Genomic DNA, 15,023 nt, shown 5'->3' on the forward strand with positions numbered 1-15,023 from the left:
AACCAATCCATTCCCACAATAACGTCGAAGCTTCCAAGTTGCATTGGCGTGAGGTCAATAGGAAAAATATGGTCGTTAAGGTTCAACTGGCAGTTGTGTAGAACGGAATTAAGAACAATGGGTTCACCACTGGCAACCTCTACTGTCAAAGGTTTACCTAGTTTCGTTCTAGACACGCGAAGCATTGTCTCAAAAGACAATGACACAAAGCTCTTGTCAGCACCCGAATCAAAAAGAACAGATGCTGGCTGATTATTAATAAAGAACGTACCGTTCACCACCTCGTTGTCTGCTTGTGCTTCTTGTGGATTCATGTTGAAGACTCGACCTCGAGCCGGTGCCGGATTCTGGTTTGCATTCTGGTTCTGGTTGACTAGTCTTGGACACCGATTTCTGTAGTGGGTCAGATCCCCACAATTATAACATGCACCTGGTGGGTAGTTTGGTCGTGCAGCCTGACCCTGTTGTTGAGCAACCTGTTGAGCAGGGTTCTGGACTGCGTGATTCTGAGCAAACCGACAAACATCGGCAAGATGACCCGATTTCCCACAGTTAGTACAGAAACGGCACTGATATTGTGGCTGGTGGTGACTGTTGCATCGATTGCACAAAGGTGCACTTCCTGAATAGGGTTTCTTCACTGGAGGCTGGTTGGGAGCTGCCTGGTTAGCTTGGGCAGTCACAGCAAAATTTTGGGAAGCCTTACGCTTCCTTGACCCCCTTGAAGAACCAGAGTCCTTTCCCTTCTTGTTCTGACCTTTCTTACTATCCTCCTTGTCAGCCGACTGCTTCTTGCCCTTGTCACCCTTCCTGTGTAGTTTATTCTTTCGAATCTGCGACTCAGTCAGTGTCGCTGATAACTCGATTGCCTGACGGAGTGTGGTAGGGTTGCTACCAGTAAGGATATCTTGTACTGAGTCAGGTAGGCCGTCGATGTATCTTTCGATGGCCTTATCGAGTGGGGTAACCATAGTCGGGCAAAGAAGACTCAGCTCCTCAAACCTATCTGTATAAGCCCTGTGCTCGCCACTATCTTGCCTCAACTCATCAAATTCCTTCTCCAACGCTCGTTGTTCATGACGAGGACAAAACTCCCTCATCATAAGAGCTCTCAGTTGAGCCCATGTCTGAGCTAGAGCAACTTCTGCACCTTGATCTCTCATAACCCCATTCCACCATGTAAGAGCCCTCTTCTGAAACAAGCTCGAAGAAAACTCGACCTTGCGACCACTGAAGAAGCCCAGTTGCTCCTTCAGAACCACTAAACTTGAGTGGCTTAGCCTGGTTAAAATCCTTGTATTTGCATGTACCATTGTTGTTGTTGGCCTGGTTCCATTGGGCAAAGAGATTCGGAAATTGAGCAGCCATCTGCTGCGCAATAATCTCCGCCAGCTCGGCAGTAGCTATCTGGTTGTCGCGTCGAGGAGGCATTCTAGAAGAGAAAAACATGAAATGAAACGAGTGAGATGATTGGGTGTAGAGAATGAGATGAAACAGAATCAATAAAAGCAAAGATGGTGGTTATGCATCGCAATGCAAACAAGCGATGTGAAATGTCTAGTCAAAGTAAATGGGTCAGAATTAGTGTATCGCGAAGACATGCTCGCCTATAAGTGAACACTCACCCCAAGAGTTCCCAGGTAAGAGTGACTGGTCCGATTATGTGGATTTGTACGAACACTCTAGCCTTAGACAGAAAACTCAGGGTACAGGCATTCACCCTTCCAGTTCGCACATGTTCACACTATTAACCCAAAACTTTGACAGGATTTTTGAAAATCCAAAGGGGTTCAAAACCATATAACAGAGGGTTCAAAACCTTATAACAGAGGGTTCAAAACCTAGTAATCAATCATCCTAGAACAGATGATTAATTTTCAAAGCGGATTCGGAACCGAAGTTCCCGTTGTGGTTATCACCTAAGGATAGGTGATGTGCATGTTTTAAACTCTAAACACAAGATAACTTGTGTTAGGGTCCTAGAAAGTTATAGTCTAGGTCAAAGCATTACTAATAACCTAATTCCCTATAACCAATGGCTCTGATACCAACTCTTCTGTCACACCCCGGCCGCGTATAACATGCAACCGCGGCGGAAACGCCGGGGAGTGTCGTGGACAAAATTAAATTGTTTCGTAACCATGGCATACAAGTTGTATTTTATTTATAAACAAGGGTGCTACATTGTCTTTAGAAAGAGAGTACGGAAATCAAAACATAATTATGCTAGTTCTAACTTCATTTTTAGGCTCTAAGGCACAGGTCCGCCCTAGAATCATGATCATCGTCCTATGGAATAGCTCCTGAAAACACATGTGAAAGTAGGTACGTCAGCATAAAAATGCCTGTGAGATACATAGGTTTTGTGAAAATGGGATTCATGACTTGAGTTTAAAGAATGTTTAATAACAGTCAGTCATGAACCTTGTAATTTGTCTTGCTTTGTAAACCATTTGAAAAACGATAACATCAAATGATATGTATAGATAAGTGCAAGGTTAAACGAATAACCAAGTAAAATGAGTTGAATAAGATAAGTTGTTTGTGAAAATAATGTCTTGTGAAGAATATGTTATTTATGTAAAATGTAATGTGTCTAAACTGAAATGACTTAAATAACGCCACGATATGTAATATTATACAAACATTTATATATAGGAAGTACCAGCGGCGTATCCACCATGTTTGTATCATATTACATACGCCCCGTTACTTGAATCATTTACCCAAACCAATCCACCATGTAAATTGTTCATGTGCAAACCAAATGTCAAGTGTTATTGTAATCCATGTCAAGTGTTTATGCTCAAGTGTAAACCATCAAATGTATATGTTAATGTCGACGTGTTTATGTTCAATGTAAATCATGTAGTATGTAATCCCAAAATGTATCATGTATGGTAAGCGAAATGTATCAACTTAAACCATATGCACAAAACAAGTCGTTGAAGTAAAACGTGGTTTAAATCAACGTTATGTTCTGCGGAAAATGCATGCTCTATTGATATTAACATTTATGCGGTATTGTAAACTATGCATACATCCAAGCCTTGAGACTGCGGCGATAAACCCTTAAACAAATTAAAGGTTTATCTAAGTTATGTATATCGAATTCGGTCATTCCTTCCAGTCCTATCAAACCCAGGACTTCAGGAATGGGAGTTGTCAATTCCTATGGTACCACTACCTACTAACGAACGGCGTAGCTAGTGTTAATGAATGTATTGTCCCATGTTAAACAAACCAAATGTCATAACAAAATGGAGGCATGTGCCCATATGCTGAGTAAACATATGCAGCAGAAATGTTTATGTAAATCAATGTGTCCATATGCTGAGTAAACATATGCAACAGAAATGTTCATGTAAATCAATGTGTCCATATGCTGAGTAAACATATGCAACAGAAATGTTTATGTAAACCAATGTGTCCATATGCTGAGTAAACATATGCAACAGAAATGTTTATGTAAATCAATGTGTCCATATGCTGAGTAAACATATGCAACAGAAAATGTAATGTAAATCAATGTACTAAGTACGCACACAATGGGCATACTTAGCATGAAATGTAATGAAATCGTGTACTATAATGTACTAACAACATAGCAGGCATATGATGTGAAAACATGGAAAGCATGAATGTAACAGATAGGCACATGTGTTTCACCCCAAAACAGTTTGGAAAACAGTAAAAGAGGGGTTCAATGTACTCACCTGAGATTGCTTTGAGTTCCTTGTATAATAACCAGATAATGCTAAAGATCACGGAATATCAACGGCACCTAATAGGTAGCTTATGTTAATATACCGGACCAAATCGGAAGGATCGGACAGTACGCGGGTTCGTAAACCAAACGAGTATGGAGACTCGTGTAATATGGTTTAACAAAGCCTACATACTAAAATGAAACTTAACCTAAGTGCTTACGGTCCATCACGACCCGTTGAGGTAGCTTATGCCACCTTACGCGTCGTTCGCGTAGAACGCGTTCGGAACGCCTAACATCGTGACCACAAGGTATAACCTCGGAAGGTTATAGCTATGGTCACCTAATGTGTTTGGTCAGGTCCTAATGACCGACCAAATGGGTCGGGTTCGAAAGGATAAGCGATGGTTTAGATCGCTTACCTTACGACCCTATATAAGCACTAAACTAAAAGTGACGAGCTAAGCATGTTAGAACATGCTTAACTAAGTTTGAAAACAGGTTTGGCATCAAAACAAACGGCTTTGATGCCCACGAGTAGTTTGGTTACAAAACACGCAAGAATGCGCATTTTGGCCGAAACTACGACTCGTCACTAAGCCTAGATAACGGGGTAATCAGTAGGTATGGTCACTACGGACCATGACCATCGTGATCACGCTCACGTTATGAAGTTCCATGAACTTCGCATCGACCATAAGCTGGTCAATGCAGAAAGTCAACAAAACGTTGACTTTCGGACTCGAAAAGCGAATAAAAGAGCGAAAGAAGACTTACGGAGGGTCCCTGAGTGCAAATCAAGACCAAACAGCTCAGGTATGAAACAATGGTTTCAACTTAGAGCTTTAGGATCTGATTTTGTGATTTTTACACTAAAGGGGGGGGGGGGTATTTATAGGAAAAGTGGAGCCGTTAGGATCGTTTTATCGAATATCGAGCCTTGATCACGTGCGTACATGTGTCCAGTGGATAAGTTCAGTGAACTTGACCCTTGGCCCTTCATTTGGGTGAAAAGGCATCGCCCTTTGATCGAACGAAAGGCCAGATTCTGCATTAAATGCAAAATCTTTCTGTTAGACATCCCCACGCGGCCCGCGTGAAAGTGTGTGCAGGTCTTACGCGGGTCGCCTGGCCCCGTCTGATCTGCACCACTTGCAGAATTTACATATTTGGCCCCTGTTACGTTTTTAAGCTATTTCCAGCCCTTTTAAGTCCTGTAAAGCCATCTTTAAGGCCCTAAAATGATGCCTAAACATTGTGGACATGAAACATGCCCAAAAATATGTCGGATGTCGGTTCGTTTGGCCGTACGATCGCGATGTTCGCTTAATTACGACGGAATGCGCATAAGCGCGAAAGACGATCCAAATGACGCGACGAATGGATTTTTCTCATGCCAAACACTAAGGCACAATATTATAATGCTTACATAAATTTTTGGATGTCCGGATGTATTCAGAACGTAAGTTATGCGCGAAAGTGCAAACTTATGCACTTTTTGACACTTTTAGTCCCTGGATGATCCAAAAGTTTATTTTTGCATACCAAACCCCTCAAAGCCTATTTCTAAGCTATGTAAAGGATATTTATGGTATGTTTAACTTATGGACATGTTCCGGAATGTTCGTTACAGTTCAAATTGGCATACTTTCGCAGTTTGTCAAGTTTAGTCCCTGTAAGCGAATTAACTTGTTTTTGCTATACCAAAGCCTTCAAAACTTATTTCTAAGTTATGTAAAGGTTATTTAAGGTATGTTGAGTATATGTTGATGTTCCGGAGTATTTGTCGCATTAAACTGAGTACGTTTACGCACCAGTTTGCGTATAATTCTCCAGAAAGCGATATAGAGTTTGAATTTGAACAAAAGTCAAAACATGAAAAATGCAAAACACAATGAAACAAACATTGGGATCAAATAACATTATTTTATTGATAATTGAACTGTTCATGATGATTACAGGCACAAATGTTACACTTAACGAGGCTTGGAATGGGTTCACGGGGTCCGAAATCGAAGGAAAGACAAGGAACTTCATAAACTACACATTTGCATCAGACCTCCACCGTAAGCTACGGTGGCTACCGTAGCTTACGGTGGCCCCCAAAACCCCTACGGTAGCTTCAAACTGCCTTACGGCAGAAATAGAATTCCCAGCACCCACCATAGCTTACGGTGGGCACTGTAAGCTACGGTGATGCCCAGTTCAGCCCTCATTTTTAATACTAAAATTTGCATAACTGGCTCGTTTTGCATTCGTTTCACTTGAAACTTGTTCCTAAACATTCGTAAAACAATTCCTTACATATTAGACTAAGAAACCTTATCTCGGGTCCTTATTCATTAACAATTTTATTACCGTTACCTCACTATTTCTTAATTATTCGACCCGTTTGATCCCACAATGTACCTTCGACTATCTAGATCAATGCTTATCCCAATACCAACAATCATTTCATACCTTACATGACTTCACCTCATTTATAAACAAGAAAGTTCTTATGCATACTAAGAAGTGAGTTGGATGTCACATACCTTGAGCGTCCAAGTTCGAGCATAGGTTCCATGCTTTCTTTTGACCGCTAGCCTCCGTACTTGAGCCCGTAGACACGCTATCTATCCTTATATGACCATACATTGATACCCTTGTTAGTAAACAAGGCCACACATAGCATCAATCACAATAAATCTATGCTCAACAATTGACTTTCATTAGTGGATTTCTTGCAACTCATAGCATAGATTAACAATGAGATCCTTTTTACTCGCATAATATAAACACGCCATTACATATCTCGCTATGAATATACCATGCATCACTTTGACTTCCTAAATCGTACATTTATGATAAGAGATCCACCTTACAACATTTCTACCATTGTTGACTTTCCATAAAGTCAACCATCAAGCATTTCAATTTCCAACTTAAGCACACATTCATTCACAAATTAACATGTTAGAACATAGTCATTATGCCATCGATGCTTCATACTTATTTTGTAGGACATATTTGGTCGCATAATCAAATAGTTACATATACACATATACATACCATTCCGTTCATAACAACATCTTCATAGTTAATGCCAATATCATTTAAATTTACTCTTTTCTAGGATTCTCGTTCGTTCCATAACTATTCTTAAGTCGAAACTAATAAAATCAAACAATCCATACATATTCATCACATCATTCAAGCGTATGATACGGATTTCACATATTATTGTCGTTTAGGCATTTCATCAAACACCTTGTGTGCGTACTACCATCTAAGCTTAATGTACAACTAATTCATTGTAACAACTGGCAAATAACTGGTAATTCCGTACAATCTAATCACTATTTATATTTCTAAATCTCATGCATTTAGCGTAATTTAATTACGTAACCGTGTCGTATACTGGATAACAGTGTTAGGACAAGAAAACAAAGCTAAAACATATGTTGGTTTTTGTCGTAAGGCGAAACAAAAAAAACAATGTCCTAAAAATGTTGGTAGAAAGTATTGCGTGCACTATTCACGGTTACACAAGTCATGCCAGCAAACCGTGAAATCAGACCGAAACACTGAAAAACGACACTCGGATAACATAAATGAGTCCATTTATATAAGAAAACATTATTATGAAAACACATCTTGCAAAGAAACAAGACTTTCTGGTATAACGCCCTAATCTCAAAAACGTCCGTTCGGCTTAAAATATAGTATTTTTAACTCGTCCGAACCTATAACAAAGCATTTCAGGGACTTCGGAATAATGTCAAATGATGAAAAACACTAAAACAATAAGATGATATCAACGGAATGTTCATAATCACAAGTTTCCGGCGTTACGTCGCTATGCACTAAACTAGTCCGTTAGCGACTCGACGAACTAGTAGGCGACATTTTTTGTCACGAAACAACAAAACGAAGAATCTAGCGAGCTAGTTAAGCCTAATTTGGAACTCGGAATCACTTTATACATCACTTGGATGCAAGATAACCACTTGCGGAAATAATTGTCGGTACGCCATAAAATCCACACGCGGAGTATCACCGCTTGGAGGCGTGACATGACCAGGATCCTAACCACCAATCATATTGAACGTATAAAGTAGTTAAGTATAGCGGAAGCATTTAAGTAACCCAAACAATAGTATGTATGATTTAACATAAGTGTTGAAACATCATTCATGATCCTTTGCCCACAACGACCTGCTCCTCCCTGTGCAAGCTCCATAATGTACCTAAGGTCCTGCAAGGCATGCAGCAAATAATCAACAAACTAGTTGAGCGAGTTCACAGTAAGTAAGTTCAGTAATGGAGTAGTATAGCAAGCATTGCGTTCGTTTATCTAATCATGCATCGTACTAGTTCGTTCATTGTTCATGTATAGCATTGGTTCGTATCGCGGGCCCTTTCGGCATGTATGCGAAGATTAGGGAAAGTTCTCAAGTATTCTAGACTATGTATATTTGTATCGCGGCCACCCTGGCATGTGTGCGAAGTTTTAGTATATAGTTCGCGGCCTTTCCAAGGCATGTGTGCGAATGATAGTCATAATATCGCGGCCAACCCCTGGCGTGTATGCGAAGATCAGTTCATTTGGTATACTAGTCTAGTCGTATCTTATCATTCACCACCCTCACCCTGAGGACTCATATCATTATGTTCTGTTAACTAAGTATGTACGTATAGTTTATTCAATCCCATTCCCACCCTGGGAACCCCATGCCTTGGCTGTGTGAACTCACCTTGGATTGCTCGGCAGATACACAAAGAGTACAGGTAGCAAGTAAATGATCAACCACGTCCTATCATGGTTTATTATGTAAGTCAGGTTCGGTTCAAGTATCGCACGTATGTATCACATAAGTTACCACGTTGCAAGCATACAAGGATTCATGGTAAACACGTACACGTATCGATAAACAATCTAAGTATTCGTCCCAACCATAACCCGGCCCAATAGTATTCACCCAAATAGCATGTCGGCCCAACAGGTAAGCAGTCCAATAGCATAACAGTCGTACGATTGGGCCCGTGACAAAGTAGGCCCAAAACAGTGTATGTGTAATAGCCGGTCTCGAGTCGCAACGGGGATCTCGAGTCGCAACCGGGTTACGAGTCACATCAGGAGATTACGAGTCGCAACAGTAGGTTGCGAGTCGCAATGGCTGGTCTCGGTTCATCATGGTCCGGTTACGAGTCGCAACGGGACTCGCAACCATGATTGCGGCTGATGTCGTTGTTTGGTCTCGAGTGGGGTTCCGACTCGCAACGAGCATTACCGAGTCGCAACCGTGTGTGTAACGACTTTCCTGATTTTATGCAATTCATTTAGGCAATTCAATCATCGTTAACAGTTTCCGAAAATCAATTATCAACTAACAGTTTGCCATTCAAGAATTCATCGATCAAACAGGGAAATGCAACATTAATTCTTATAAACCCTAATACCAAACATATCAAGAACACTTGTCTAAAACAATACATAAACATATCCGATCAAACAATGCATAACAACCGATCCATCATACATTCATATTATCATCAAGAACAATAGCAATTAAATCGAACAAACATGCAATCGGATTTATCAAACCAGCCGATTTTATCTAGCATGCACCCTAGCCTTTGTGTAAATAAATCTGCTAATATGATTATCAATCCGTTCGAGCTATACCAACACTATCCGATTTATACATGAGCCGATTACATGAACATCATTAATCACATACAATAGCCCTAGATTATCATGCAAGAAACATCATCAACAAGTATAAACAACCAACCATAGACACTAACCGATTAAAGAGTGTGCACGAGGGATGATCCGATTACAAGAAACTTCAAGACTTGAGAGAGTCGGCTGCCTTGTGTTCCGATCGAGAGAGAGAGAGAGAGCGTTTGGTGTGTGTGTGTGTTCTTGATTGCTAAGTTTTGTAAAACTAAAACCCTAGAGGTAATGTGTGTATATATGTACGTACAAGGGATGTGGGCCGAAACCCCCACATGGGTTTTCTCATGGTCTCGAGTCCAACCATATGGACCGAGTGGGTTCTTGTAAATGTTTCACTAATCGGTTCAAGTAATAACATATGCAATCACATTAAATCACGTAACATGCAACATTCAATATAATCACGAAATCACACAACCGTGTAACACATAACATATCATGTATTCGTTCAAGTAACATAGTTCTGGAGTACGGGTTGTCACATTATCCCCAACTAATTGGAAATTTCGTCCCGAAATTTGGTATGCACTCACTGAGGAAGCTAGGTAAGTTTAATCGTTCACTGGTTTTTCCTGGGGTGTCACATCCTCCCCCCGTTGATCTGGAATTTCGTCCCGAAATTCCGAAGTAGTAGCTTCAGCCTCAGTAGTGGTAGCATTGGTTTCGAATAACTGGGGGTACTTTTCTGTCATCCTGTCTTCGCGTTCCCAGGTGTACTCTGGGCCACGTTGGAGTTCCAACGAACTCGAACAAGAGGGATTCTCTTGTGTTTGAGGACCTTCACATCCCGGTCCGTGATTTCAACTGGTTTCCCGACGAACTGCAACCGCTCGTCGATAGTTCGATACCTGAAAGACATTGTGAACTGCCCCGAGTTCAGCTGGTAGGTTCAATCTATAGGCTACCCTGCCTATGCGTTCTATGACTTCGAATGGTCCCCGACCTGAAATTTCCAATGGCTTTCTACGCTTGTCCGCGTAGGCTTTCTGACGGTCGCGTGCTGCCGCCATGCGTTGTCGTATTTGTGCAATCTTTTTCCGTGGCGTCCATTACAATCTCTGGACCCGTAATCTGACTATCCCCCACCTCTGCCCAACAGAGAGGTGACCGGCATTTACGCCCGTACAATGCCTCGAATGGAGCGGCTTGTATGCTACTGTGCTCATGTTAAATCGTGAGTCGAATGGTTTGTGCATTGCTTGCCAAAGTTCTGACGTGAATCGTGCATCGCGATCCGAAATGATAGATGTGGGCACCCCGTGCCTCGAGACAACTTCTTTAAGATAAACGTCTGCGAGAGTGGAGAACTTGTCCGTTTCCTTTATAGGTAGGAAGTGTGCAGACTTGGTGAGTCGATCCACGATCACCCATATGGTATCGTTCCCACGCTGTGGTCTAGGTAGGCCTGTAACGAAATCCATGGAAATTTCTTCCCATTTCCACTGAGGTATCTTAGGCTGTTGAAGTAGGCCCGTTGGTTTCTGGTATTCAACCTTGACTCTCACACAGGTCAAGCATTTTCCGACGTATGTAGCAATGTGGGCCTTCCTGCTAGGCCACCAACAAGTAGTGCTGATGTCGTAGTACGTTTTATCCGACCCTGGATGTACTGAGTAGTGAGACTTGTGAGCTTCATCCATCACAAGTTCGCGTAGACCGCCATAAAGTGGGACCCAATTACGCCCCGTTACATAGTAGGCGCCGTCTGCCTTCTGTCCTAATCGTTGTCGTGAGCCGCGTAAGGCATTCAGCCTTGACGTTTTCGGGCTTCTGTGCTTCTATCTGAGCAGTTCGTATCTGTGCTGGAAGGCTAGTCTGGATCGTGAGCTGTAGCGCTCGCAAGCGCTGAGGTAGAGTGTCCTTCCGACTGAGGGCGTCCGCCACAACATTGGCCTTGCCTGGATGGTTCTTGATGGCGCATTCGTAGTCGCTAAGTAGTTCAACCCATCGTCGTTGACGCATGTTCAAATCCTTCTGCTCAAGAATATGCTCGAGACTCCTGTGATCGGTGTAAATCGTGCACCTGGTACCGTACAGGTAGTGTCGCCATATCTTAAGCGCGAACACATCAGCTCCCAGCTCTAAATCGTACGTTGTGTAGTTGTGCTCGTGAATCTTGGGTTGACGAGAGGCGAAAGCGATAACCTTGTCGCGCTGAAAAGCAGTCTCCTGGGGCTCTCCCAGCAATAGGTGACACCCTTCTGTGTCAGTAGCGTAAGTGGCTGAGCAATCTCCGAGAAATCCCTGCGTAACCCGTCTGCAGTACGTGGTGCAGGCTAGTTTCTGGTCGAGGTTACCTTGGATGGATCGATACGGATCCCATCCTTGTTCACTACGTGGCCTAGGAAGTGGACTTCACGAATACTATGACGAACTTGTCTAGGTAGGGTTTGCACACCCTGTTCATAAGGTTCTTAAATACGGCAGGGGCGTTCAAATAATATCAAACCATCCATCAAAGCAAACATAAGGTATAGTAATTAAAATAATCCATAAAACCCAGTACGATTCATGTTCAAACCAAACTTTGTTTGAGTAACAGAGACATAACAAAGGAAATCCCAAAACGAGTTATAAGTTCAAACAGCGTCTCCTTGTCCTAGCATGAAAGCTCGACCCCTTGCCTCGTTGCCATTGTTGTTGTTGTTGTTCCCATTGCCCTGGTTATTGTTGTTGTTCTGATTCTGGTTCAACTGTGGGCAATCGCGCTTGTAATGACCTTCTGCCCCACACTGGAAACATCCCCGATTTCCACGCTGTGGCTGCTGCTGCTGCTGTGGGTTCTGAGGAACTGGTGGTGGAAGTTGCTGATTCTGGTTTGCAGGTCGTGAGCTCCTGCAATCTTTGGCTTCGTGCCCTATCTTGAAACATCTCTGGCAACGTTCCTTGCGACACCTTCCACTGTGGTGCTTGTTACACTTGTTACATAGTGGGTGCACTCCCCTGTACCCACCCTGCTCCTGGTTGCCAGATGATTGCTGACTCGGATTCTGGTAGTCATTCGTCCTGCGCTGCTGTGCTTGAGACTGTTCGGAATCCCCTTCCCATTTCCGTTTGTTGTCGTTGGGTGTAGCAGAAGTAGCAGCTGGAGTGACTGTAACAGTAGCGTTGACACGCTTTGGTAGTTTATTCTGATCCACTGCCTGGTCGGTAATGCGATGAGCGAGGCGTTGGATTTCCTGGATGTTTTCAAGGTTAGCCGACGTCACGTGGCTCTGAATCTCTGGCGCCAATCCCTTGAGATACAACTCAATGCGCTTGTATGGAGGGTCCACCATAGTTGGACACAGAACTGCCAGCTCGTTTGACCGTTTCGTATACGCTTCGATCTCTGACCCAATCATTTTCAGATTGTACAGCTCGTCTTCCAGCTTGTGTATGTCTTCCCGCGTGCAATACTCCCTCTTAATGAGTTCCTTAAAGTCGTTCCAGGGTGTGGCGTTAGCAGCTGCCAACCCTAAGATTTGAACTTGGGCGTTCCACCAAGTCAGTGCTATTCCCTCCAAGGTGCCGGTGGCAAACTTGACCTTGCGAGCCTCAGGGCACTCGCACATTTCGAATACAGATTCTAGCTTCTCAAACCAGTGGAGGAGTCCCACTGCCCCCTCTGTGCCGCTGAAGGAATTTGGACGACAGTCCATGAAATTCTTAAAGGTGCAAGCTTGCTGCGCTGGTTGACCTGCTTGAGCAGCTGCAAGTGCCGCAGCAACTTGAGCTTGAACGAGAGCCTCTAGCTGGGCTTGAGTCATGTTGATTCGTCCAGACATGATCTTCATAGTAAGAGTAACGTAAATGAGAGTGGGTCGCGAGTAGGGCGATGACAGAAAAGTGTAAGCACGTAGGTGTTCTCATGTAATCAAAGCATGTGTATCTAAGCGTAACGCGAGCAAAGTTCTAAGCAGTTCTAACAAACAGGCAATAGCATAAACCTTATTACCTAAGATGTCGAGTCTTGCACGTGGAGCGAAGCGTCGTTGTGGATCGTTGAGAGCACTGTTCTGGTTATAGTCTGGTTTTAATAAAAACGTTTTCCCATATTAAAACCTAGTTCTCTATAACCAATGGCTCTGATACCAATCTGTCACACCCCCAAAATCCACACGCGGAGTATCACCGCTTGGAGGCGTGACATGACCAGGATCCTAACCACCAATCATATTGAACGTATAAAGTAGTTAAGTATAGCGGAAGCATTTAAGTAACCCAAACAATAGTATGTATGATTTAACATAAGTGTTGAAACATCATTCATGATCCTTTGCCCACAACGACCTGCTCCTCCCTGTGCAAGCTCCATAATGTACCTAAGGTCCTGCAAGGCATGCAGCAAATAATCAACAAACTAGTTGAGCGAGTTCACAGTAAGTAAGTTCAGTAATGGAGTAGTATAGCAAGCATTGCGTTCGTTTATCTAATCATGCATCGTACTAGTTCGTTCATTGTTCATGTATAGCATTGGTTCGTATCGCGGGCCCTTTCGGCATGTATGCGAAGATTAGGGAAAGTTCTCAAGTATTCTAGACTATGTATATTTGTATCGCGGCCACCCTGGCATGTGTGCGAAGTTTTAGTATATAGTTCGCGGCCTTTCCAAGGCATGTGTGCGAATGATAGTCATAATATCGCGGCCAACCCCTGGCGTGTATGCGAAGATCAGTTCATTTGGTATACTAGTCTAGTCGTATCTTATCATTCACCACCCTCACCCTGAGGACTCATATCATTATGTTCTGTTAACTAAGTATGTACGTATAGTTTATTCAATCCCATTCCCACCCTGGGAACCCCATGCCTTGGCTGTGTGAACTCACCTTGGATTGCTCGGCAGATACACAAAGAGTACAGGTAGCAAGTAAATGATCAACCACGTCCTATCATGGTTTATTATGTAAGTCAGGTTCGGTTCAAGTATCGCACGTATGTATCACATAAGTTACCACGTTGCAAGCATACAAGGATTCATGGTAAACACGTACACGTATCGATAAACAATCTAAGTATTCGTCCCAACCATAACCCGGCCCAATAGTATTCACCCAAATAGCATGTCGGCCCAACAGGTAAGCAGTCCAATAGCATAACAGTCGTACGATTGGGCCCGTGACAAAGTAGGCCCAAAACAGTGTATGTGTAATAGCCGGTCTCGAGTCGCAACGGGGATCTCGAGTCGCAACCGGGTTACGAGTCACATCAGGAGATTACGAGTCGCAACAGTAGGTTGCGAGTCGCAATGGCTGGTCTCGGTTCATCATGGTCCGGTTACGAGTCGCAACGGGACTCGCAACCATGATTGCGGCTGATGTCGTTGTTTGGTCTCGAGTGGGGTTCCGACTCGCAACGAGCATTACCGAGTCGCAACCGTGTGTGTAACGACTTTCCTGATTTTATGCAATTCATTTAGGCAATTCAATCATCGTTAACAGTTTCCGAAAATCAATTATCAACTAACAGTTTGCCATTCAAGAATTCATCGATCAAACAGGGAAATGCAACATTAATTCTTATAAACCCTAATACCAAACATATCAAGAACACTTGTCTAAAACAATACATAAACATATCCGATCAAACAATGCATAACAACCGATC

Source organism: Helianthus annuus, chromosome 6, assembly GCF_002127325.2.
Source record: "Helianthus annuus cultivar XRQ/B chromosome 6, HanXRQr2.0-SUNRISE, whole genome shotgun sequence".
NCBI classification, from domain to species: Eukaryota; Viridiplantae; Streptophyta; class Magnoliopsida; order Asterales; family Asteraceae; genus Helianthus; species Helianthus annuus.